The sequence below is a fragment of the Chinchilla lanigera genome, unplaced genomic scaffold (genome assembly GCF_000276665.1).
Source record: "Chinchilla lanigera isolate Chin_1 unplaced genomic scaffold, ChiLan1.0 scaffold00015, whole genome shotgun sequence".
Classification (NCBI taxonomy): Eukaryota; Metazoa; Chordata; class Mammalia; order Rodentia; family Chinchillidae; genus Chinchilla; species Chinchilla lanigera.
In genome coordinates, this window is record NW_004955416.1 from 21,277,085 (window position 1) to 21,304,470 (window position 27,386).

A 27,386-nucleotide genomic window follows, 5' to 3' on the forward strand; every position below is an offset into this window, starting at 1 on the left:
GAGTGCTGGGATTACAGGTGTGTGCCACCACGCCTGGCTGATCAAATATCATCTTATCACAGGAAGAGGTGATCAAAGAGGGTACGGGATAAATACGTGAGCACAGAAACATTGTGAGCAGTCACTTAACACAAAGATTAAGTGGTTTTTCTGGGTAGTGCAATATTTGTGATCAACTTTTAAAAAATTTGTCATTTATTGAATTTTTTTCTTATTCTAAGTAGGTATTCATTTTTGCACCAAATTTTGTGTTTTAGTAGAGGGCCCTCAAATTTTGTTAGCTTCAGGTCCTTCAAAAATCTGAGTCTGTTCATCCTTCCCCCATTTCTTAGCTATATAATTCCCAGGCAGCCCCTAAGACTCCTGTCTAACACCACCCCTCCAAATCCATTAAAAAAAATACAAACAGAAACCTCGTGGTTATACTTTTATCTCCCCCAGAAGCAGTCTGATGCACTGGACAAAGATACACCCTCAGGGGCCTGTAGTTGGGGGTGCGAATTCCAGTAACCTGGCCCCGTAGTTCTGTGAGCTCAGGTGAATGACTTCTGTTCTCTGTGCGTTCGTGTTTCTCTGGTAAAACAGGGATATAACAGTGCATAACTCAGCACTGCGGTCACGATTAAATGGCTTCATGTGCCTCGACAGTGCCTGTCCAGTGTCCCAACACCTAGCGGCAAGCCTCACATGTGGTTGGTACCCAATAAAGGTTGAGTTAATTTGAGTTCATGACCTGGTGGGAAAGAAGCCAAAGTACAGGGCTTATTAGGACGTGAACTTCAGTAAATTAATTCGTCTCCCTGGGCCTGGGTTCCTTTTACATAAAACAGTGGCTTCCAATCTGGGAGCCTTCATAATTTCTCAAATTCAATGATGTAGAGATATGGCGACATCTAATTTTATTACTCACTGGAGTGAACACTTAGTGAAGTTCAAAAATTGTAATTCCCTTGACACTTTTTAGAGTTTTGTTCTTGACTCTGATTCCTTAAATATTTTCTGTAAGCAAGCAGAATAGAAATAGTAACAGCCTACCCCAACTCTAGACCTTGTGATTGCAAGTCCAAAGTCATGTTATTACTAACACTTGTCGGTCTTTAATGTTTTTCTTTCCCTCCCTGTTAGCAGTACCCAGAGTGTTTGGCATTTTGATAAGTTTGAGATTTGGGAGTGGTGCAGTTTGGATGGGCAATTTTACGTGTCCACTTGGCTGGGTGCTGGAGCCCAGTTTGGTCGAACACACGTCCTAGATGTTTCTGGGAAGGTCAGCTGTAAATGGGATAAAGTGTTACAGTCCCTTGGCTTGCAGCAGAGCAGGTCCCCCCGTAACGTGGCCGGATCTCATCCAACTGGTTCAAGGCCTTAAGAGCAGAGACTGAGGTTTCCCAAGGAAGAAGAAATTCTGTCTCAAGCGTGAAACATAATCCCACCCCCACGATGAGAGCAAGAGCAGCTTCTATTTCTTAAAATAAATCTCTCTCTAAATGTACAGTTGTCCCTCAGTATCCATGGAGGACTGCTTCTGAGACCTTCAAGGGAATCAAAATTTGAGCTGCTCAAGTCCCACATGTAAAGTGGAGTAGCATTTGTGTGCAACGGAACTTTATCCTCATGTAAATCTTCCCCAGAGGACTGACACACTAACAGGATGGAAATGCTATGTGAGAAGTTGTTATCAAGCTGGGCGTGTTGGCGCATGCCTGTAATCCCAGCACAAGGGAGGCTGAGGCAGGAGGATCACTTCGAGTTCAAGACCAACCTGGGCTACAAAGTGAGCTCAAGGTCAGTCTGAACTGCATAGCAGACCCTGTTTCAAAAAGACCAAAAAAAAAATGTTCTTATCTACATTGTTTTGGGAATAATGGTAAGAAAAATTCACATATTCAGTACAAATGCAGTTTTTTCCTGAATATTTTTAATCAGCATTGATTGAATCTACAGACAGGGGGTCATCTCAGCACGGAGGCCCAGCTGCGCGGTATGGTTGTTTCTTTGGGAAACCCGGGCGCGTGCAGAGTCACCCAGGTCGAGATCCACGAGGAGTGTGCGTCCGTCTGTCCACTCACCCAGCAGTAACTGACTGGGGTGGCTCGCGAAGAAGGGGCACGGGCTGGGCAGCGTGATGGGTTCAGCGTAAGGCTCCCCGAGAAACCACACCGTGACAGGCTGCAGGAGCTCGGACACGCGCGGAGGGCTTCCTTACGCAGAGCCTGCTCTCCGTGGCGCTCCCGTCGACACTGCACGGGCTGGAGCACACGAGAAGGTGAGCAGGAAGTTCCCAAGGGGGCAACTTTCTTAGCCTGGGAACTGCACCGCGCCATGTCCCAGACTGGCTGTTTTAAGCTTTTTCGGTTTGTGAGGTGCTTTGACTCAGGGGGGTGGGGGCGGGGACAGGACAGTGGGGAGGGCGCCGCACGCCGGCTCCAGGGTCTGAGGCAAATCTTAGCTCTGGCCTTGCAAGCATGGAAGACCACAGACAGATGGTGGAGCTTTTCAGACCTCCCTCCCTCCCATCTCAGTTTTTCTTCTTTTTCCTTCTCCACTCCTCCTTTTCCTTTTTTCCTTTTCTTCCTCCTCCTTTTCCCCCTCCTTCTTTTCTTCCTCCTTCTCCTTCTTCTCCTCCTTCTCTTTTTCTCTCCTCTGCCTGCTCCTCCTTTTCCTTCTTCTTTTTGTGGTACACTGGGAATTGAACCCAGGGCTTTCTCATTGAGCTATATCCCCAGCCCTTAAAAATTAAAAAAAAAAAAAAAAATGTGCTAAGTTGCCCAGACTGGGCTTGGACTTGTCACTCTCCTGCCTCAGCCTCCCAGAGTGCTGGGACTACAAGTGTGCACACCACACCTAGCTTTATTTTTACTTGTGCAGTGGAGAGGATCTTCTTTGAGAGGCTGAGAGGAAGATGCAGTGAGGTCCTTTATAGAGAGACCCAGGGGCAGGGCCCTGAGATCACGTGGTGGGAATGTAATTAATCCCAGGGAGCATTTCCAGGGCTCCATCCGTCTTTCTTGTATGTCTCCTCTTAAAGATCAGGAAACTGATGAAAGCAGACCGTACTGATGCTTTCCAAGCTGCGGAGAGAGAAAAGAGCCCACTCTTCCGGGAGCCGCCCTTTCACACTGGGGCCCCGCCCGGACTGAAGCCTGTATCCCTACTCTTACCATGTGTCCCTGTGTCAGAGGTCACGCGGAGCCACCCGGGAGTGCTGCTAGGGGCTTCGTGGAATCACAGCAGTGCTATCCACCGGTGAAGGAGCAAGGTCTTCGGGTCGGTGAGATCAGCTTGCATTCTGGTGCTTGCGCCTCAGTTTCTTTATTGTGCACGAGAAAATCAGACCAGACCTGGCTGGTTCACACCTGGGAGCTGACTTTACAGTGGAAGCTGTTCTTCCTGTCTCCACCAGCGGAGGGATTTGGGAGAGACGCGTTCAGAAGATGGAGTGGCACTTGAGCCCAAGCCTTCTGCTCAGCTGGCACATGTCCCTGCCTGAGTACGAAGGGTCTGTGAGGAAGACCACCTCCCAGGGTCAGCACAGTTTGTTCAGGAATCTGGGTCCTGGTTTCCAACCCTTGGTCTGGCCTTAGGATCAGCCTGGGGGGTCCTGTTAAAAAGTTGCCCTGGTCTCACTCCAGAGCTACTGAGACAGAATATTCCAACCTAGAGTTTGGGAATATATATAGCTGCATAGCTCCAATAGATTTCATACACCCACCTTTGTAGAAAACACTATTCACAGTAGCCAAAAGGTGGAAGGAACCTGTGCCCACCAACGGGTGAATGAATGGACAAACATAATGTGGTATGTGTATGCAATAGAATACTACTCAGCCATAAAAAGGAAGGAAATTCTGACACATGCTATAACATGGATGAACCTTGATGACATCATGATAAGCAAAATAAGCCAACCACAACAAGACAAGAATTATGTGATCTCACTTCCATGAGGTACCTAGAGTAGTCAAATGCGTGGAGACAGAAAGAAGAGTGGTTGCCAGGGGCTGGGGGCTGGAAAATGGAGAGTTAATGTTTAACGATGCAGTTTCAGTTGGGAATAAGAAACTTCCGGAAGTGGGTGGTGGAGATGGCTGTGTCACTGTATGAATGTATTTACATTACTGAGTAAGTTTAAGTGGTCCGTTTTAATTTGTGTACATTTCACTAAAAAATTAAAATAAAGCACGCAGGCGGTCCTAACACAGGGAGTCCGGGAACTTGGACTTGAGACTCGGACTCCATTCCAAATCCTGTTTGCTGTTCTTTTGCCCACCTTAGCCTGCAGCCTGCCTTCCGGCCCCTGCCATCTCGAGGAGGCGGGAAGGAGGAGGGGCGAATATTCCCAGCAGTCCGTGCGGCAGCAGCACCGGGAGGCAGAAAGGTCGGCTGCAGCAGGTGACAGCGCCCCTCTCCTGCCTTCCCTGCTGGACAGGGAAGCACCTTCCCAGCTCGCGCACCTTGAGGGCAATGACAGCCACGCCTACGGGGAGGAGAGCCACCCCTGCAGGCCCCGAGACTGCGCTTCCCCCGTCTACCCCAGGCTGTCACCCCAACCTCAAGCAGTGGGTGCAGCGGCCCCTGTGTCTCCTTCTCCCCGCTTTGGAGAGTTGGGGGAATTTTGCGATCCTGTAGCTTTCCTCCTGGGAGATGAAGCACAGCCACTGTGCACTGGAAGGGCCAAGAAGGAAAAGAAGCGCAGACCTCTAGGGATCTGCCGCTCCCCAGCTGCCGTCTGCCGCGGCTGGGGTCCAAGGCACATTTTCCCACACGCTTGCCCTTCTCCCAACCGGAGATGTTGCCCTCGAATCAAGATAGTGTGTAAATACCTCTAAATAATTGATCACTGTCTTGAATTGATGCTCTCGGCCTGCTTGTGCTTTTCTGGGTGACTTGCTTATTTTTTTCCTCTTTTTAATTTATGGGCGGCGTGCACAATGTAGGAGCACGTGCGCGTCACACACACACTCACGCTCACTCGGGAGAGGGGCGGCCCTTCCTTTGGTCTTGAGAACCCAAACGGGGAACTTAGCGGCTCCAACATCAAACTGCCTCTGCCCTGCTCTCCTTGGGATGGAAACGGGGGAGGGAGCAGCCAATGCCAGAGCCATGGCAAGAGCTTGTGACTTTGTTCACTGGACTCTGGGTCTCAGCGGACTTTAAATAGAGAAGTGATACTTTAAATAGAGAAGTGACAAAGAGCACTGAAGGAGAGAAATTTGGAACGGGAAGAGGGAATGTGACTTTTTTTCAGCCAGGGACTTCCAAAGGGTGGGAGCAGAGAGCTCTCTTGTGTTAGTTCCAGAAGGCGAAGTTCCTGAAACAGAAGACCCCAGGGGGTGATTGGAACCCTTCTTGGGAAGTAGGTGGCCCTGGAGAAATGGGGAGCAGAGCAGGGAGGGGCCAGGTGCAGGGGTCTTTTGTGAGCATCCTGGGTGGATGTGTAAAAGAAAATAAGAGCATATGCATATAATTTCTCCATCTACAAAATATTTGTGGGAGACCAAGGAGGGAATGATCAATAGAATTGATCTGGGGACAAGAGCAAAAACTGGGAATGGGGTAGGTGGGAGACTGACTTGTGCCGTGTTTGTTTCTGAGTCAGATTTGTGCTATTTGCATGCTTTACTTATTTAGACAAAATAATGGAAAGATCAATCCACGAGTATAGAAATAGGGGCAGAAGTCACGGCATTTATTGTGGTGAGCAAAGCTAAATCAGAAATGCTTAGATCAAGCATTGATTATCTTCCTGGGTTGTAAATATTTTTATGTCTCACAAAGATATGAAGTGGCTGGATCTGTACGTCAGCAATGACCGATTCTTGCCATTTTCACTGAGCCTAACCCAGGTCCCTCAGCCTCGGCACTGATGGCATTTTGGCAATTCTTTGTTGTGTTAGGAGGGAGTCCCCTGGAGTCCCCTGTGCGTGGTGGGTGTGGCACCCCCTCCCCTCTACGGTGGCACCTCCAGAGTCGCAATAGACTTTCAGGGTTTTATGTCTTTAGCAGGATGGGCAATGTGAGCTATGGGGATGAGTGCAAAAATAAAAATATGGAACCCGATGGACAAAAGTTTATTAAGAATATCAAGACAGGGGCTGGGGATTTAGCTCAGCGGCAAAGCGCCTGCCTGGCAAGCACAAGGTCGTGAGTTCGGTTCCCGGTACCGGAGAAAAACAAAACAAAACAAAACAACAACAACAACAAAAAAAGAATATCAAGACAGAGGGCTGGGGATGTAATTCAGTGGTAAGGTGCTTGCCCAGCATGCATGAAGCCCTGGGTTACATTCCTAGCATCTGAAGCTCTCGTAAGCTCAGCACTGCATTTGAACACACAGTTTCCACACCCTTAGTGATGACCCCAGTCTCTAGATATTGCCAAATGTCCCCTTGGGGACCAAAATGTCCCCACTGAGAACCCATGGCCTAAACGAATGCATTTAAGTCTGTATATGCATTTATTCAGAATCAAAGGGTGATTTAAAAAAAAAAAAGAATAAAATTGCACGAAGTGTTTAAAAACTGCAGACTATCAACTGACAGAAGGCTTGAGTGGCAGCCAAATCCGGTCCACCATCTGTTTTTGTAAATAAAGCTTTATTGGAACACAGCCATGCCTATTTGATGACGTACTGGCTGGGGCTTCTTTTGTGCCACGCGGTAGAACTAGGAAGCTGCAGCAGAGACCACATAGCCCAAAAGCCTACAATACCTGCTGTCTGGCCCTTTATCGCAAAAGCTGCCAACCCTATTCTGGGTGATTGAGTTTTCAACCCGTGTCATCAGTCGGGGCAGAGCAGAGTTAGCGAGGAGCTCCTGAGGTGTGTGACTCTGGTTTCCAGGATCCACCCAAGCTAGAGCAGTTGGGGTTCTTATGGGGAGGCATAGGAAACTGCTCAGCTATTTAAGCAAAGAAGAGTTGCTGGAAGGATGTGGGGGTGCTGATGGAATTGGTGGGTGGCTTAATTAATGCCTTAAGTTACGTGCAGAGCGCAGAGAGGGAAACGCATTTCTGTCTTTTAATATTCTGCTCCTCAGCTCAGCTGGTGCCCAGAGGGTGTGCGAGTGGAAATCATCAGCACGGAAAATATTTGGGTAGTAAAAGAGTTCTAGGCTGGGCCAAAGGTAGAAGACAGGTTAGGTTTTTATTTTATCCAGGCAGGTGCATTTCATTCTTCACATGTTTTTGCATTTCACTCTGGTTTTTCATTAAAAAAAAATTACATTTCTGGGGGGAAAGTGTCTGGTGAAAGCAGTTGAAAGGATGAAGGCTTGATAAAAGCTCAAGTAGTTTTGCATGAGTAATAATAATTATTATTATGATAGTTTCCTGCCTAAGCCTTCTCAGTGGGTAATGTTTGCAAATTAAACACACTATAAAATATTCAGCCCCCTGCCGCAGTCTTGGTGGATTTGCATAATCCCCCTGCATGGGCTCTGGGGTGAACTATTCCCTCATTAATTATTAAATTCCCATCTGTACTGTGTGGACAAGCTATTGAAATTCCAGCAGGCCCCGGAAGAGCTGAGTACCGTCCACCTCTGGAGGAGGCACGTGGCTTTCCCAGGCCCAGCTCTCCCTTGCAGCCGGGGGTCCCTTTCTGAGCACCTCCTCCCATGACAACTGGAGATTTGGCTGGGGACTGAAATGCTCTGACCTTCCTGTGACCCAGGATTCCACGATTCTGGTCTCAGCCCCATACCACACACAGCCCGGCCACCGAGAAGTCTCCAGTGGGGTGTCCGATGTGGCTTTATAAGGACATTTTCAAACCCATCCTAGGTTGAGTTTATGGACAGCCCCTAAGGTTCATGGCTATTCCCCCATTACCTCATTTTGGGGTGGGTTTTTCCATGTGGCAGAACATCAATTTTATTCTCTAGTCATTTAGCCACTTTTTTTCTTTTCAAATTTTTGGATAAACCCACAACATCCTTCCTGCAGCTCTGGGAGTTACAGGCCCAGAACAGTTGCAGGGAGAGGGTGGGAGACCAACCTGGCAGGCGATGCTGGGGGTTGGGCGCAAGGGGCTGGGGGTTCCGGATTGAGGCAGAATCCCAGCTAGAAAATGTGCTTGGATTCCTTCTTTTCTCCACTTCTTTCTCTCCCTCCCTTCCTCCCTCCTTCCCTTCCTTTCTTCTTCCTTTTTCTTCCTTCTTTTTCTTTTGCCTTCTAATACTGAGGATTGGACCCAGGACCTTTGCACTGAGCTACATCCCCAGCCCATTTTAAGATCTTTCATTCTGAGACAGTCCCGCTAAGTTGCTAAGTTGCCCAGGCAGTGCTCAGACGTGCCTTCCTTGTGCCAGCCTCCTGGAATGCTGGGATTATGGGCACAGGCCTCTCCACCTGGCTGGGAAATGGGCTTTCTGAGACATTGCCCTGTGGGCCACATATGTGGTTCTTGTTTGAGGGGCGGCGTCTCTGGGCAGAATTTTTCTACTAAAAACTCCAGCATTTACTAGTCAAACTTGTCTTTAGATACAGCAAGGAGAGTTGATCTTATAATTGCTGATAGCAAAGCTTTTCTGGGCTCCTGGCCTTGTTCAGCTTCGCCATGCACACCGGTTACCTGGCAGTTTTGTTGGCCCACTCAGTGGGTTCAGAGTGGGGCCCAGGATTTGCACATCTCTCAGGACCTTACAGCTAAGGCTGCTGCTGCTGCTGCTGCTTCACGGTATAGAGAGGCTTGGAGGCAGGGCGCTCCTGTAGGTAGGGGAGAAATCAAACCCACAGAGGATTGGGAAGATAAAACATGCTGAGTGCGACTGTATGTTTAGATTTTAATTAGATTAATGACTAGCAGAGCTTAGAGCAAAGGTAGCATTAAACTTTATTCTTCTGTGGTCGTGGCTTCCATTTCACCTAAGCCTATGTTAGCATCTGGAAGGGGATCTGGAGGGTGAGTGTCTTGGGTCTGAGCCTGCTCTTATCCTGATGTAACTGTGAACTTTCACACACAGGTCAGTGTGACTTTGAGGAAGTTTTCTGAGCCTCTTTACCACCTAAAAAGTGAGCTGAGAAAAGCTGGCATCCCTGGGTATGGACAGTGCATTGACTGGGGTTGAGATCCCAGCTTGGCTTCTCAGGGTGCTTTCCTTATCCGGGCCTCAGTCTGCTCATCGGTCATGTGGGACCCAGCTAGGACCTGCCGGAGAGGGCTGATTTGAGGGTTCCGTGTGGAATGGCCCCCGGCACGGGGCAGGTGCTGAGTGACGGGAGGAACAGCGCAGGCGTATCCATGTGTGGAGACCCAGGCTTGCAGCTGGTTTATGACAGAAGTGCCCACAGAGGAACCGGAAGTGGGAAATCACAGGAGGGTTTTGAAGTCATTTGCTCTTGCATTGCACATCTGTGCTCACTTTTGTGCACACGCTGTGTGAGCTCCCAAGGACACCTGAAGAGGCGCCTTAAAGGGACCTCATACGAAAGTAGCCGCAAATGTGGAGAAAGCAAGATAAATGCCCAAGGGACACAAATGACAGCAGTGGGAGGCTGACTGGTGAGCGTGGCCGTGGGCCAAAGAGGGTCAGGAGGTCACTGTGCTGTGCACTGTGGGACTAAAGTAGGAGTAAGCAGTTAAGCTGAAGCAGCACCCTGTTGGCCGGGGCCGTATTTCTGCGTGTGGATTCTCGAAACTCTTGTCCCCAAGCCAGGCAGCGGCCAGGGCGCTGAGTTAAGGTCCGTGGTTGATCTGAGGTTCAGTTTCCACCCAGCGGCTGCAGCCTGGTGGCCTTTATCCCCTGTTTGCTTACAGATGGATCCGGTCCTCAGTGCTTTTACAGGTTTGGGTTACTTCCCTCCAGTGAAGGATATTGAAGACTTTGTCTTCAAGTCCCATTCTAATTGGAAACATAAACCAAGGAATTCTGGGCCTGTGTTCCCAGCCCAGGCACCTCGGGCAAGTGCAGCTTCTCAGGGGGCCAAAGGCCCTCCCGGACCTCTCGGCCACTCCCAGTCCCCACCTGGCCTCAGCAGGTGTTTTAGTTTGCGACCAAGTGCAGGTTTTATAACTTTCTCCATGATTTTTACCATCTAATCGTCTGTTTGGGAGCAGAGACGCTCTGTTTTAGATTTCTGTCCCCTCCTTTCCCCTGTGACCATCTCTTCACTTCCAGACAGTGAAAGGGACTCCGCACTCAAAATCACATCTGGTGTCATCTGGGTGTCCACACTTACTAGGGCTGACCTCGGGCGAACAATCTTTTGCGAGTCACAACTGCCCCTTGTGCAAGATGTCAGCCCATCGTCATCATGATTCAGCGGTCGGTGGGTGTCTCTGTGAACCGACAGGGGTGCAGGGATGGATGTAAGTACAGCACAGGAGGGGAAATGTGAGGCCTCCAGCTCAGTGAGGAAGGCGGAGCCGACACTGGCAACTGCACGTGAAGCACGCTGCTGTTATCGTGTCCCCGTGCCCATGGATGCCCAAGTCCCTTATGCGTAAGGAAAGGGCATAGAACTCATGCACCTGATTCCTTCGGTACGCTGTAAACCATCTCTAAATGACTTGTAGTACCTGATATAACAACACTGAGCAAGTAGTGCTATGTTATACTGTTAAGTATATAATATAACTGCTATGTTATATGGTTAAAGAAATAATTAGGAGAGAAAAAAGCCTGTTCATGTCCAGTACAGATGCCACAATTTTCTCTTGCACACTGTAGTTCTGGTTTGTGGTTGGTTGACTCTCTGGACGTTGTCTTGGACACAGAAGGGGAACGAGGCGCACGGAGATGTTCGGCGGGGAGGAGGTGCTCAGTGCCTCTCGAGACGGGAAGGCGGTCAGACAGGGCTTCGTGGGCAAGTCGGTGAGTCTGGAAGAAAAATTTGTCTTTGCCAGGAGGAGACGATAATATAAGGCTTCTTAACTAAATGCACAGCATTCTCAGAGGGTCCGTTAGGAAGTAATTCTGGGCCTGAGATTGCTCCACTGCCTGTGGGAGCGGAGAGGAGGAGGGCCTGGGCACCCCTCTGGGGACACTTGAAGTCCTCGGGGGGACAGTCTAGGCTGGTTTGGGACATTCACGCTGGTGGACAGAGCACTCCGCAGCAAGAAAGGCGAGTGAGGAACTGGGGAAAGGACCTTTATGGGCACTTCCGGTCTTCAGCAAGTGAGAGACAGGATAGGGTTAAAAATAGGATTTTGGCCCTTTCCATCGGGAACTATTGCGGTGCATGGATGGGGAAAATAATGTAATCTGATTGTTCCATTGGGTCATTTCTGGGAATATGAAGACATTTTCCCCAAACTGGAAGACTGTGTCCATGGCGGGGGTATTTCAGGGCGTGTCCTGCGTCTTCCCTTGGCCTCCCCCAGCGCCTCCCTCTTCCTGGGTCCCTGCTCCACAGCAGAGGCCTGTTCCCCAAGAAACTCCAGTTAATGAGAAGTGACCCAGCTTTTCCATCCTGGATCCTGTTAGGACTGAAGATGCATCGGCTGCTCAAGGGAACCCCAGCCAGCTGCTCCTCACTGCTCTGTAGCTGGCAAATGTCCTCTGCAAAAGGAATGCTGAGAATTTCCCCTTTCCATCCAGTCAGATCATCTGGCATGGGCCTGGCTCTTCCCCAAGAGCCCAGTGGACACAGCTGCAGCAGGCAGGGCCCCGGCGGACTGCTGAGCTAAGCCAGGGCCTCCCTTCCAGCGTGAAGGCTGCAGTGGAGCATGGGTGACCAAGGTCAGCGCGTCCTAGGGCGTGGGCGGTGGTGCCAAGGCTGCCAAGCGGTGGATGGCCCCGGGTGAAGGCAGGCTCTGCGTGCACCTCTGATCCAAGCTTTAATCCCGGATTGAGCCTCGGAACTCCCCAGGTGCCTCGCTAGCGTACTAGGACACCACTTGGATAAGGAAGTTCTCTCTGCAGGGTGGACTCAGGTATTGGGCAGCTCAAAGTTTGTAGGATCTTCTTTTTGGAATCCTTTCTGAGAAGACAAAATTGCAAATGCAAAGTCGAGTATAGGGCCTTAAAAGGAGCTCTTTCGAAGGATAGGGAGGCCCCAGAGCCCAAGCTGCATTAGTGTCAGGGTGAATCTGCCATTTTTGTCTCCACTGTTAACAGGCAGGAAAAACACAAAAAGCTGAGACGACATTGGGTTAGCGTTTGGTGGGTAATTGGTGAACTAATTATCCTGCATGAGTGTCTTTAGTTGCACTGCTGAGGCTACCTCGATGTCCTCAATCAAAACAAAAAACGTTTATCTTCATGGTCCTTTTGACTTTGGGGAAGAGCCAGCGGTTGCACAGTGTCAGATCTGCTGAACAAAGTAGACGAGGATACACTGTCATATTTTTATGAGCCTGCCTTTCCGTTGGGTGACCCTGGGCAGAATCATTCACTGTATTCTCACTCACACCTCATAAAGACACTCATGAAAGAGGACTTCCAGAGCTGCTTCGGAGAAGTGGCAACAGCGATGGCATAAGTGCATTTGAAGTGACGGGGAGTGTTTTGAAGGACGTTAGTGGCAACGTGTCCGTTACGGTAATAAAATTTTTTACTATAACAGTCACTGTGTATTTTGGTCACTCCTTTTATATATACAGAACCCCAAAAGAGACAGTGCATGCTTGTTAGGCTTACATGGGAAATTTTCACAAACTGGGCCAATGCTGGAGGCCTCAAGGCCTGGAATCCTAGGGATACATCTCGTTCACACTCCATTCCTCACAGGCCCTTTATTCACGGGGTAGACGTAGCAATGTAGTGGGCAGATCAGTACCCCCAGCTCTTGGAGCACCTCCCATGTCAAACGAAAACATTAAGCTCCAGAACACGGTGTGATACCACTTGTGTCAAATGACAAACACACAGTGTTGTTTGTTTGCTTACAGTAAACACTTGGTAAAACCCAAGAAGACCCAGAGGGAAGGAGTCAGCCAACTGTCGGTAAGTCACTCTAATCACGTGAGGAAACTGCATAAAAAAAGAGGTCTGAAATCAATGTGGCAACTTTACATCTGTTAAATCAAGCCTGCTCTTACCTACCTAGAGGTTGTCCCACCCTTTAGTTCGTGGCCCTTCAGCCTTGCGATTGTTAGATGTGGAAAGGGCGTGGGGCCAGGTACATAATTGGTGTCCAGTAGATACTTTGTGCTGGCTGGGTTTTAAGAGCTCATCTCCTGAGCTAACATGGGGCCGAAGGTCCTAGGGCTGGGTCTGCTGTGGCAGGAGACCAGGCTGGGTGTGTGCCCTCTTTAGGTTCTGGTTGCCCTTGGCACTGGGGGCCAAGCTGGCTTCCGGGATGAGACAGTGGTAGCCCAGTTCCTCCCATGCTGGGAATCTGAGTGGCTGCATGTGCACTGGAATCAACAGGGTAGCAGCAAGCCTCAGAGGCGGGTCCTCACGTCCCTGCTACTGTGGCACAGCAAGACACTCTTCTGCCAACCCCGCAAACACCACCAGCAGGCAGGGCAGGGGAGGTGGATATGGTAGCTGCGCATTCCTCCCTCTTCCTGCTGTCTTGCTCATGAATACCCACCCTGATCTCCTCTTAGGCAGGGGGCTTTCTGCCTTTTAAAGATAATTAGTGAACTTATTATGCAATAATTACAGGAGCTGGTTTCCTAGGTGATCTGCACGTTCTGTGCTAAGGGACCTCTCTTAATCCGCCCCTACTCCGCCGGGCTACTCTGCCCTGTGTCATTAGAGGGAAAGTTTCCTTAAGAATACAGTGTATTTCCTAGTACTCATCTCACCAGGATAAACATTGCAATCTCAAAATCTCAACGTTTGAAGACAAATAATTTGCTCTTTGAAAACAGGCTTTTTGGATTCAGATTCATTAATTTCCTCCTATTGCAGCCTGCAATTGAGAATACCTCTTTCTAATCGTGAGTTTCGTTATCATTAGGAGATATTAAACACTGCCGGCATACGTGCTGGTAAGCGGCTTGAAGACACCTGGATTTGTGTCCGTGCGGCCACTTCACAGATATGTGCAGCGGAACCTTGGCCAGCAGGGTTAGGGAACCAGACGAAGGGCCTGAGGGATTCCCACGACCTCACCTGGAGGGTGCGCTGATGGGCCACCTCTGGAGACATCGGGTTGGCGGCAACGAATCATTTGGAGCCAGCCCCAGTGGGAGCCGTGCAGTATGGGCTGCCTCTTAATGAATATAGACTTGCACCATCCTGTGTGTTATTTACCCAGCTGTGCCTATTACTATTTCAATAATTTAAAGCAATTTGTTACAGGGATAACTTGACTGATTGCAATCAATACGCAAGAAGCCGAGAATCCAATCTGAAGTGTGTGAGGGCCAGGGCTGGTCTTGCTGAGGTGGAACAGCCCCTTCCTTCTTAACCCTTTCTGCCCCTGGGGCATCTCAAGAGTAGGCTGCAGAAATGCCTGTTGGAGAATTCTCCTTTTGATGGATTGGAGCCAGGGCACTTGGCAGCTTGCTTTCACCATCACTACTCGAAGTGTGGGCCGCTGATTGGCTGCTTCAGCGTGGACATGGACTTTAGCATCATCTTCTGATCTAGAAATATAAATTCTCAGCCGGGCATGGTGGTGCACACCTGTAATTCCAGCACTCTGGGAGGCTGAGGCAGGGGGATTGAAAGTTAGAGCCCAGCCTGGACAACATAGAGACTTAGTGAGACACTGTCTCAAATAAAAAAAAAAAGGGTTGGAGCTATAGCTCGGTGTGAAGGTCCTGGGTTCGATCCCTTGTTCTGGAGGGTGAGGTGGGGAGAAAGCAAAAATGTAAATTCTCAAATCTATTGAATCAAGAACTCTGGGATGGGCCCAAGAAGCTGTGGTCTAACCCCTGCAGGTGATTCTGATATACACTCCAGTGCAAGGATGACCGGGCCAGGCCGGGACCGGGAGCCATAACTGAGCTTAGAATAGGAGCCCAGTCACACAACCGTGGCAAGTTCTGTATCTGCTCCACCCTGTGCCTGGGCCATGCCCATGGCATCCAGCGTCCTCTCCCCTGGCACATTCCCCCTTCTGGCCCGGGTCCACAGCTCCTGCTAACACTGCTGCCTCTTTCACACCCCTTGGGAAGAGTTCTGTTTATGCACATATTGCAACTGCCAGAATTGACAGGAGTGACATTTATCATAAAACATGTATTTCATTTTATCACATCTCCCAAACAACCAACCATGACATTCTTTCCAGCCCACAAACAAATCCAGGAATAGAAGGAGCTCGGCAAGTTGTTTTTGAGGACAACATTCTTTGATTAGTCTCTGCGCTCTTGTGGCAGAAGCGTGAGTTCTCGTCTCTTCAACAGCTGAATTAACAGCGTTTCAGCTCTCACTGCTTGGAGTTAAGCAGTTGCTTCTGCATAGTAAAAATATCTACACACACAGCTTTAGTGAGATAGAATCTACCCACTTAAAGTACACAGTTCAGTGATTTTTAATATATCCACATCCTGTGCAGCCATCACTATTTTCCATTTTAAAACACTTCTATCACCTCAAAAAGAAAAGCTCCACCCTCAGCCACCTTGCTCCAATCCTCCTTCTCCTCCAGCCCTAGGCAGCCGTGAGCACACTGTGGTTGTTACGGACTTGCCCACTCGAGCTGGTGGGCATGTTTCATACAAATGGCGTTATACCATGTGCAGACCTCCATAGCTAGCTTATTTCATGCAGCAAAACATTTACACGGTTCATCCATGCTGTTGTGTGTGTCAGTATTTCACTCTTCCTTATGGCCAAACCTTCTCACTTCCTTTCTCTCACGTGGCGCTTTTAGCTATAAAATCTCTGTGTGTGTTGATACTGACAGCTGATAGTGTTAATACTGATAGTTAAGGGCTGGGGTACAGTTCAGTGGTAGAGTGCTTGCCTGGCATGTGCAAAACGTTGGGCTTGATTCCCCCCACTCACACTCACGCAATGTTGATAGCTGCGTACAACTAGATTCCGCATCAATATCGTCTCTCGTTTTGCTGTCCCTCCTTCTCTGTCCTCCTTCCTCCTCCTTCTTCCCCTCCTCCTGTCTCATGTCTGTGATGGGAACCAGGCTCCAATGGAGTGGCTGGTGAGTAGCCTGAATCTTAGCTCCAGGCTCAGAGGTTAGGAAGTCAGGACCCAGCGGGCGATTTTCTTTTTCTCCCCTTCTATACTCCATGGTGGTGGTTTTGCCCACGATACAGACTGTGGTGCATGAGGCAGTGCTCGGTGGTGTTAGCATCCTTTACTACGAAGGGGAGAGTTTGCCTGTCATCACCTGCTCTTGTGTCCAGGTGCGAAGAAGAGCGCATGCTCACAGGGCATGCTTTCCGAGACATCCCCATGAGACCTGGTCGGCATCCCTCACTCATGGCAGGCTCCCCAACTTTAGGGAAGGGCTTCTTGACCAGGGAACCTTCGGAATACTCCCAGCATCCCCTCTGACCCCCACTATCGCTAGCACTGCACCAAACTAAAGTGCGCATCCAAGAATGACTTGGGTGAGAGATAAAGGGACACAGGGACATCCCTGATCCAACTCATTCACTGCCCAGTCAAGGACCCTGAGGCTGGAACGGGCACCATGGCCTGCCCATGGCTTCAGAAGGGTGCAGGAACTGGCTGCAGAAGGTGGCGTGTCCGTTTTGAAGCTTTTCAATTTTACTCTGAAATCAGTCTTTCTCCTAAAGGGAAACTCTGGGCTCTCTGACAGCTTGGCTCCTTCCTCCTGGGGTATAAGATATTACTATATTTCTGCTCTGTGGGCTCTGAGGCTCCTTCTAGTTCCAGCTCCAAGCCCTAGCTTCAGGCTTGTGTGTCTAACTGCTTCCTGATGTCACCTACTCGCATGTCTCAGAAATGGCACCTCTGTCCTGCTGGATGCTCCTAGAGCCAAGGTGGGGATGTATATGCGTTTTCCTCTTTCAGATCCCACCCAGCACGCACTGGTGCCCCGCAAGGATACCTGCAATCCATCCAACCCTGCGTCTACCCAGCACCCACTTTAATGTCTTCCCTGAGTGCTGGACCAGCTGCAGGCACCGGAAGTGAGCTCCTTGCTGCCACGGCTGCCCCTGAAATCCCTTCTCTCCCTCACTGCAGAAGTGTGAGGCAGGCATAGAGCCCGCAGTCCATCGTGAAGTCCAGCCCTAGCTCCCACCACGTGCCAGCTCCCACTGTGACCACTGTTTTTGCTCCTGCCTCAGCCTCTCTGCGGCTTTGCCTGACTGCTTGATCCCAGACGTGCCACTGGCCATGGATCCCAGGGCTGTGAGTGAAGGCTGATGACTGCGCGGGGATATTTTTGTGCTAAACACACTTATTTGGAAAGTATCAATACCATAACTCAAGGAATGCGTTCTGATATATATGGTATATATAATAAATGTATGATATATGATATATATAAACATTATATTGTATTGAGATTAAACCCAGGGCCTTTGCACTGAGCTATATCCCCAGCTGCTTTTTAAATTTTTAATTCTGAGACAAGATCTCGTTAAATCTCTAAATTGCCCAGCAGTTTGGGCTTGAACTTGCAATCGCCCTGTTCTGATACCTTATGATAAAATATTACATGGTAGGTTGGAATCTGTAGAGAAGACTTGCTTCCTCCTCTGTACCCCTTCTATCCTTTTATCTAGGAGCTAAGCTGTCCTTAGAGCTGGGGACTCTAGGGTTTGAGGCCACCTCCTGGTGTTTTCTCCAGAGGTCAAGCAGAGGCCCTTGTGGCACCCTCCTGTAGATTATTTCTGAGAGAAATGAGCCTCGGGAACGAAAAGGCCTTTCCAGGAAGGAGCCATGAACATTTCTGCATCTGAGAAGAGGAAAAAGCATTAAGCCCTAAAATGTTCCTGGCTAATGAGATAGAAGAAAGAAGTACACTCTTCTCAAAGGCAGAGTGCTGTCTTTGGAGGTTAAATAGCCCCAGTAGCAGCAGTGCCTGCTTGTAAATACCAAGAGTGCTCCTAGGTGACCAGTGATCATGCCCGGGGGCCTGCGGCATGCTGGCATTGCTGCAGCAGGCAGGGAGCTTGTGCCACCTTCTCTTCCCCGCTAATGGGCAGGTCCCCACATAAACTTATGAGGCCCCTTCCTTTAGCTCAGGCATGGAACCCCTGTGGGGTCTTGCACACAAGGGCCTGTGCATCAAGACCAGTGTATCTCGAGGTCAGTTTGCAAGTGCAATGGCTGATACGTTGTGTCAATCTGAGAAGTTTAGAAGTGTAACTAAGTGATTCCGCAGGGAGCCAGGCCCCTTATTTTGTAGATATCCTCATCCTGTGCAAGAGGAGGGCATGGAGACATGTGAGTGCTACACCTGCCCTGGGGATGGTAGCCTACATACAATACAAGGGAGAGAAAGAGGCTGGCTCTTCCCATTTTTGCTTTTGCTGTCTTCTGCCACCGTGAACTGTTGCCCTCTGCCATGTGTCACCCTGCCTTGGAGCCAGCTGAGCATGAAACTCCATGAACTGTGAGCTAAATAAACTTTTCCTTCCTTAATTTTGGGTGTCAGGTATTTTGTCCTAGCAAGGAGAGAAAAGTAACCAAGACAGAGAACCAGCCTAGGAACAAAGGAAATGTTAGTGAGGGGTAGAAACTCTTTCTGATCTTTGGTGAGAAGGAGTTTTTTGAGTGCTGATGTCCAGGTGGGGATTTAGCTGAGAGTAAAATGTGGCAGTCATGTTCTTAAGAAGGAAGACCCATGCAGAATTGAAGGCCTCTAAGGCACATGATGAGCACACGGTGGGAGGAATGTTTGAGCTACAGTTGACACAGGTGTGAGGGTTGGGCCCTGACCCAGGGAAGGTGGCCTTTCTGGGCAGCCTGTGGCTGGACCGAGAGACTGGTGGTAGCGGAAATGCCTGGGGGAGCTCTCTGGCTGGAGCACTGCATTTGGAAGCAGTTTGTCCTAGAAGTCAGCTCCGGGAAACCAGACGCACATGGTAGAGAAGATCATGGCTACAGGGTGGCCTGGTGGATTGGGGGAAACCGGAGATGGGACAGAAGACTGTTGTTCTAGGCCGGTGTCTTAGTCATTTTGCAGTCCTTGAGACCCAATACCCAGCCCCTGCAGTTTAAAGGAGGACAGGTTTATTCTGGCTCACTTCACAGTCCATGGCCAACACCTGGGTCCATGGCAGGGGGGCATAGTGTTAGCAACTGCTCACAACATGGTGGCCAGGAAGCAGAGAGAAGGAAGGAACTGGAAGGGAGAGACACCCTTCCGGGTCACGCCCACAGCAGTCGCCTCCTGCAACCAGCCCCCACCTCCCCACGTCGAGTCAGTTCTAACATCCCTATAATGCAGTCCCCGGAATGAGCCTCAGCTACAGGGGCAGGAGACCTTTGGGGGGACATTATCTGAGCCACAACAGCCAAAGCTGCTACAGAGATGGAGAGGAGGGGTGGCAAATAGGTATTGAGCATGCCACTGCAACATGAAATTGTCCGGGATATGGCTGGAGCACAGGGGTGGTTCAATAGACTGAGATAGGAGACTCAGCTGGATGATCAGGCTTAGGGGGAAGATACTGAGTTCGGCTGTGAACATATTGACTTTGAGATATTTGCAGAATGTCCAGAAGATGAGGAGCTCCAGTTTGGGGCTCAAAGACTAGTCACACCAGATATGTATTCCGCCTTGGGAAACATCACCTTTAGAGTGGAAATGGATTCCAAAGTGGGTGCGATTGCCCAGGAGGTTACACTGGGCCTGATTAGTCAACAGTTGCATTAAAATTTCTTACATTCAGTGCCCTGATGATGTGGGAAGAGGAAGCTGAATCCTGGTGACTTAGCACAAAAGCTGAGAGTCGTGTGAAAGCCTGACCATGAGCACCCTGTAGCAGGGCTCAGCTTCTTGGTGGAGGGCAGGGGGTTTGTGTTTAGTGGACTTAGCATCAGGGTGGGTAATTGTGGGGTAAATGGATATGTAAGCTAGGAGACTGTGGCGACAGTTGAGACTAGGAGCATTTGAGACAAAGAAACGGCTTAGGAGGGCAAAGTGTATTTGTATGACAATCTGCTACGTGTGCCATCCCGCTGAGCTCTTCTTTATTTCCCATGGCCAGAGCTGCGCGTGTTCTGTCTGGGGTAGCAAAGGAGGCGAGTTGTTAACCATATGCAAAGAGGCATTGATGAGCCCTTGACGTCCGAACCAAGGGGCCAGCCGCATACCCACAATCGATCGTTCTTTGCACCAGCTTAAGTGTCCGCATTGGCTCAGACTCAGGAGCTTTGCTCTCTAATGACACATGTGGCTTACAGGCAGGCCTGGGTATTAGGCACTGAAAAGCAAGATGGGAAAGGATGTTGGTGTTTGCTTTTGAGTGGATTGTTTCAGCTTTTTCTTTAAGTCACTCAAGACAAATACAATGGTGGTAGGGGCTGAAGAGGTGGCTTGCAGGGGAATCTGTGATACAGGAAGGCTTAGCTGTCTGTGACAGCAGCTCCCGGAGAATGAAAGGACAGAGTTGATCCTGATGTCCCAACAGGCATGGGCCTCGGAGGCAGGGTGCTGGGGCCATGAAGCTGCTGGAGCTGTCTGGGTGGGACTGGCAACACATGTGGTGTGATCAAAACATTCAGGGAGTGTTGAATGAAATGACTTGTTATAGTAAGAGATACATTGCATTGACTCCCCTCAGAGTACTCCCGCTTTCTTTGAACACACTGGTCTCATTGTTTTCACACCTTCTGAAGCACTTCTGGAAGTCCTCTTTTGTGAGTTCTTAAGAAGGTGTGTTCAAACATATGGTGAGCATTGATGCCGAGTAACTTCCAGTAGGAAGGCAGGCGTGTAAAAGCATTACGGTTTGTCCTCCTCCACCTTATTCACTGGATCTGGTGCTGTGTGACTTCTGGCTTTCCCCCAAAGTCAAGGTGACCGTGAACGGTAAATGCTTGGAGGGGCTGGGGATTTAGCTCAGCGGCAAAGCGCCTGCCTGGCAAGTGCAAGGTCGTGAGTTCGGTTCCCGGTACCGGAAAAAAACCAAAAAAAAAAACAAAACAAAAAACAAAAAACAAAAAACAGTAAATGCTTGGAACTGAGCTGGGACATTGGGGTAGCCATAAGGGTGCAACGAAAGACACAAAAGATGACTTCCAGAGCTGCTTCAGCCACAGACACATCCATGGACGTATCAGAGTGTGCCTGCCTCTATCTCCTCCTTCTCTGTGGATCCACTTTGGACATACTTTTCCTACAAGAGGCACAAAGGCTCAGAAAGGGACAAGAATGAGAAGGTAAGTTTGTTCAAAGAAAGAAAAAATATTTTGAGAGTGGTTATGGCAATTTTTTTTTTAGTATAGTAACATTTAAAAAATTTTTAAACATTCACCTTGTCTTCTGATCATACTGCAAATTCCAAGGTACAAAGCAAGGTCGGGGTAGTTCAGCTGCCGGAAAGATTATATTTTAAACCCAACATGAACTGGTTCTGGTGAAGAGAAGTAGTATCACTGCCTCAGGTCACCGAGAGGCCCAGGGGGTAAGTCAGCACCTGGCAGGAGCAGCCACAGATACATCCACGGACATACCAGAGTGTGCCTGCCTCTATCTCCTCCCTCTCTGTGGATCCACTTTGGACAGGCTTTTCCCACACAGAGGCACAGTGGCTATAAGCAGCTGTGGCTTTTTTTCCATACAGCTTAGCAATGGAAAGAAAACTGCAGCAAAGGTCCTAGTTCTGAATCTCATAAGTGCTGGCCGGGCCAATTGTCCATCCCTGAGCCAGTCACTATGGCCGCAGGGCCTCAAAAACTCCATGGGACAAGGGTGTTGGGAACTCTGGCACCTCAGCAGGCAGACTGGGGATTGCTCAGGCGGGTGGTGTGATTCACCTCCAAGGCAAGTAGCATGGTGCCCCATTGCTATGGTCGTTACAACAGGAGTGTGGTCCCTGTAGGGGTGAGCATTCAGGAAAGGGAAGGGCCGGGAGAAAGACAGGGGCTGCGGGCCCCTGGAGGCAGGGAGAAGTGGGGAGTGGGTTTGTATGGGGGTCAGTGCTGTGCTACTAGGGATGAATGTGGGAGAGTAGACTTCTACAGGGTCCTCTCTCAGTTGCAGGGGATTTGACACGAACCATGCATGGTCTCTTGCTGGAAAGGTGGAGAGGCTGGGAGTTGGGTCTCCATCTATATTCCCCTAATACACAGAGGACACATGTCCAGTAGCTAGGTTATTGTTGCCAGATTTATTATATTGCTATTTTTTCTTTGTATCTGCTGAAATTATTGGCAGCAGCTATGAAGAAAGATCCATCCATTTGTACACTGATTCATCCAGCCAGCTACTGTTCTCCTTAGAACATACCTACCAGGAGGCACTGTGCTACATCTAAATCAACAGATCCCAACCCTTTGGGCTCCAGGGATTGGTTTTGTAGAAGACAATTTTTGCACAGACAGGAGTAGGTGGTGGTGGTGGTTTCAGTATAATTCAGAGGAGGGCATAGTGTAGATAGCCTCTGGTACATAGTTCACAGTAGGTTCGTGTTCCTATGAGAGTCCAATGCCACCAATACCTGAGAGGAGGCGGAGCTCAGGTGGTCATTTGAGCCACTGGGAGCAGCTGTAATGCAAATGAAACTTTCCTCACTCACCCACCACTCACCTCCTGCTGTTAGGCTTGGTTCCTAACAGGTCATGGACCCCTACTATCTGTGGCCCTGGGCTTGAGGCTCCCTGATCTAGATAACATGGCCCAGGCCTCCAACTCTAGGCTTTTCAAAACCAGAGAGGAGGCTTATGCATTAACAAATAATTGCCATATGGTGAAACAAAATGAATGATAGAAGGATATAGTTGTCCTGGGACTCCATCAAGAGAGCCTGCCTTACAACTTAAAGACTCACAGAGTGCCCCGAGAGGACTGGGCGTTGGCAAGGGCATCCTGGGTTTGAAGAACAGCATAGTGAAGTCAATGAGGTTCAGTAATGAACACCCCAGGCGGATGGGTGAGCGCCTTTGTGCCTGGGACATGAAGGGCTGGGAGGGAAGAGGGTGAGGCCAGCTTGTGAAGTGCTTGCAAGTTTAGACTTCATTTCCCAGACCATGGGAGCCATTGAAGGCTTTGAAGCCAAGGAGAGCACTGGCTTCTACCTTGGCCTTCGTCTTCTGCTATGGCTGTGTAAGTTCTGTCTTTCTTGAGCTTGTCTATGACTAGTGGTTTTGTGTTCCTGGAAGTCATCATCATTTTTAATGAAGGTAACACATCCCCATTTTGAACTGCATGTCATTAGGACTTGGGGCAGATACTACAAAAATAATCACATTAAATATAGAGAGGTATTTGGATCTGAGTTGGAGTGGAAATCTCTTATATGCCTTACATATTGAACTTTTACTCAACAGCAACAAAAATGCATATTTATTCATTGGAAGAAAAATTGTTGCAGTAGTTGATGATTGTGGGTGCTATTTCACCTGACACAGAAAACTGCCATTAAAAACTTTAAATAGTTATATAAGAAAATAGGTTGACATAATTGAATGGTTAATTCAACTATTAAGAGAGATAGTCTAGCATGACATTATGAAGTTATTTTTGAGTCTAAAAATGTTTATCAAAGTTTGAATAATAATTTAAGGCAAAATAATATAATTTTCCTGGATATGTTTAGTATGTAGCTGTGTTATTAGTCAGCTAAGGCTATAGTGATGCCAGGGTCTTACTGGTTTGCACCACCACTTGGTGATTTTGTTTATGGTTCTGTCAAATGATTTCAGCTGAGTGCACCTAGTGGGCACTGCTGGGCTCCAGCCCTCAGGTCAGTTTCAGGTCTGTCCCGTGTGTCTTCCTTGTTCTGGGGGAGGTGGTTATGCAGGACAAGTTTTCCCATAGCAAGTGGCAGCTGCCTCTTGATAAGGCCATGTCCAGCAAACACATTTAAACTTCTGCTCTGAAATCTGCAAACACACCCTTGGCTAATGAAGGTCACACGGTCAGGTTCAGCCCAGGGGTGTCCTGTACAGGGAGCTTCCACAAGGTCATTTGTGCAGGGAGGGGACGGGAAGGAGGGAATATAACCCAATTGGTCACTGGTGGAGAGGAGATGCATCTTTGTTGCGGAAGTCACCACTGGAGAAAGACAGACTCAGTAACTTGATGTTCACTTTACCAATAGCAGAATTAGACAAAGATGAACTAGTCCTCCTATCACACACACACACACATACACACATAATTTACCTACAATGTTTAATGTCAAACTGTTACAATTTGGTTCTTCATTTCTAATAATACAAATTGATTTTTATAGACGGAGATTTACTTTGGAGCCTTGGCATTTCCTTCTACACGGTGATATTTGATTTTGCTCTCTATTTCAGTTGACATTGATTGAAGAAACCTCGTGGCTCTTCAGCACACAGCTCAGTGGATACTAGCGCACCTCCCTAGCTCTCTATTCTCACATATAGATGCTCCTTGACTTAGGATGCAGTTACAACCCAACAAACTCGTAGTAAGTTGAAAATATCGTTAGTAGCAAACGCAAATGTGTTCGGTGCCCCTCACCTACCAAGGGCTGCAGCTTAGCAGTGTGCCAGGGTGAGAGGGGGCTACAGGTGCACAGCATCTGATGAGCCTTTTGTACCACATAGCTCTAGTTTGGGAAAAGATCAAGATTCAAAATTCCAGGTGTGACTTCTACTGAAACGTATGACTTTGGCACCATCCTCGTGTTGGAAGATGGCATTGGTAAGCTGGGGACCGTTTGAATTTGGGGCCTATCTAACTAAATAGTCCCCTGGTCCCTATTTGCTTTGCAATTTGTCTTTTTCATTTGATGTCTTGAAGCTCTTCCCATACGAGCACACACAGAGGTCACTTCACCATTGTTGACGTCTACAGATTGTTCCGCTGATTTACAGATAATCCCAGGGTGGGATCTAGTAACTCATTCCCGCGGCTGTGTGCCAGGCCCTGCTCCCCTCACCCAGTGCTGTCCTTAGGACTGGTCCCCCTCTACCTCGCTTCTGAGCCTGCCTGAGACAGGTCCCAGCGTCCTGAGACCTACATGGGGTGGTAACAGGCTCTTTGAAAGGACTGTCCTCTCTCTGTGGCTTTTTAGTCTCTCTCCCTCTGGTCCTTCTGCTCATCCTTCTGTACGATGTTCTTAGGCACTGTCTTCATTTTTCATTGCTAATTATTGTCCTCACCCGGTCTTTGGTCTGCATGTGTCCACGACCTGATCGCCTCTTCTTAGAAAGGTGGCCCACCCTGATGACTTCATTATGTTTTTTATTGGCGTATGTGTGCCACACATAAAAGTTGCATTTGTTTTGGGAAATTTGGAAGAGCTGCATATCATATCTCGATCACTTTCCTTCCCCTCCCTTCCCTACTTCCTCCCCAGTCCCCTGGTCCCTTTCTCTGTCTCCAAGAGGTCTGCCTCGCTGTTTCCTACCAGCTCTTCCTAATTTTACTCTTTCATTCAGATAAACTAGAGGCCCCTTGAGATCACAAGGTTAAGTGGAATCAGTCAGAAACGCAAGCTTCGATATCATATGGTTTGTCTTCTATGGGAAACCTGAAGTATAAATAAAGAGCAAAATAAAAGATAGCTAATAGGAAGTAGGGCGGTGGATCTTTCTTAGAGTGGAAGGGGAAATGAGAGACGGAAGGAGGAGGAGGCGGGGAGGGGGAGGGGCTGAAAGCAGAATTAGAATGTGTTCTGTACATGGAACGATTCCCCCAAGGAATGTAAACATCGCGTACTACACACATGTACTGATAAAACATAAAAACAAAGTAGAACAAAAAGAGAGAGAGAAACTATGTGATATTTAATATCCTATGACTGATTTATTTCACCTAACAGTGCGGTCTGAAGATGCATACATCTTCCTGAAAATGACATGATTTCATTCCTCAAGGCTGACTAATATTCCACTGTGTGTATAGACCACATTTTCCTTATTCGATAGACTTTGTTTAGAGATGCAGTCCACGTGGTCATCAGGCTGCGGCGTGAGGTATTGGAGGTTAGGAATTCAACTTGTGGATCGTGGGGGCCAAAATCCACCCATAACCATGGCCAGAACCAGAGCTCTGAGCCTGACAGAGAGGAGAGCAGACTCTCGGACTCTCCTGCTCCAGCGCTGTGGGTAGGCAGGGGCAGGAATCTCGCTGCCAGCCACCTCTTAGAGCACTGTCCTCCCAGGGCTGGGAACAGCTTCCCTGGTGTCCACCTCTGAGTGCGCCGTACCCCTCAGCCCCGCCCACCCATCTGAACTGCTGTCTTAATGAGGATCTCTCCTCTGACCTGTCGGAGTTGGAGTCTGTTTCCGGCCCAGGAGTTGATGCATATGATTTGCTCCTTCCTGTACTTTGGGGCTCACTTATCTCTGCCTGCTCGTCCCAGTCCCAGACACAGCCCGTTCTTCCTGCCTAAGCAGAGGGGTGGGAATCTGTGGTTGTGGAATGGGGGAACAGACAGAATGCAACGAGGGAGGAGTGTTGTCCCCCTGTAATCAGGTGTGCCTCCCTCCTGGAGGAGGAAATTGGGGCTCATGAGGGGAGCAGAGTGGGTGGGTGCAGAGCACGCAGGCTGCAGCAGAAGCCAGAAGACAGAGTTCTCAGACAGAGGCTGGGCCTTTCCAGGAGGAGGTCCACAGCATCACCATCCATGAGGATAATGAACTGGCACCTTGGCGTCATTGTCAACCCCTCTTTTCCCCTTCCTTCCCAGCCTGGCCTGTCACCAAGGCTGGCTGGGTCTCCGTGTGACATGCCCTGGCCTGTCTGTGCCCCATTCTCCATCCCATCTGCCCACATGTGCATGGCAGCCCGGGTGTCTAACCTGGTCACCGCATGGAGTCGAGCTTGTGGGCGTGTCTCCTGGATGCCTTGCACACAGAGAGTGTAGCCAGATTATCTTTCACATTTCTGGGGAGAGAGCAGTATTGTCTCCGTTTGCAGAAGGGGAAACTGGGGGCAGATGGTTAACCAGCCATGCCAATCCCTCCGCCTGGAAGGTTCTGACATAGGGCAGGTGGGAGGGGTGTTGGCGGCCCTCTGCACTTCCTCCAGTCCCTGGGACCCAGGCTGAGCAGGGTCCTAGGGGTGATGGATCAAAGCGTGCCTGCAGCTGAGCTACTTAGCCTCAGCGCTCGTGTGCTGAATTTAATGAGCATGCTAGCTAGAGGCAAACCCTTTTGGGAAATCTGGAGGGTCCAGGAAGGGAAGTTTTATTTCCCTGGGCAACGGGAGGTGCATTTCCACCCAATAGGCCCCTGAAGGGAGACTGGAGCAAAAAAAATTTTTTTTGGTTCTGACTGCTGGTGCAATTGGGAATATTTTGAGCAAATTGGAAAGCTTTGGAGACAAGCCCCATTACCCAGCGCCCTGCTCAAGGCAGGCACTCAATAAACCTTTGTTGGATGTTGCTGAGTGTTACTCCTTGGTCTTGAGATTCCCAGAGAATGTGCTCAGGAGGGAACTGGATGAAGATGTCAAGC

At 49.1% G+C, this 27,386-nt stretch overlaps 1 long non-coding RNA gene across 2 annotated transcripts in view; it reads left to right on the plus strand.

Moving 5' to 3' along the window:
- The window catches only part of LOC102020113, an 11,355-nt gene extending 6,686 nt beyond the window's left edge, over positions 1-4,669 (plus strand). For both annotated transcript variants that reach the window (XR_260407.2, XR_001233350.1), the window contains 2 exons: positions 1,942-2,263; positions 3,026-4,669. This is a non-coding gene — a long non-coding RNA (uncharacterized LOC102020113). The remainder of the gene's footprint in view (positions 1-1,941; positions 2,264-3,025) is intronic.
- Positions 4,670-27,386: the final 22,717 nt, after the last annotated feature.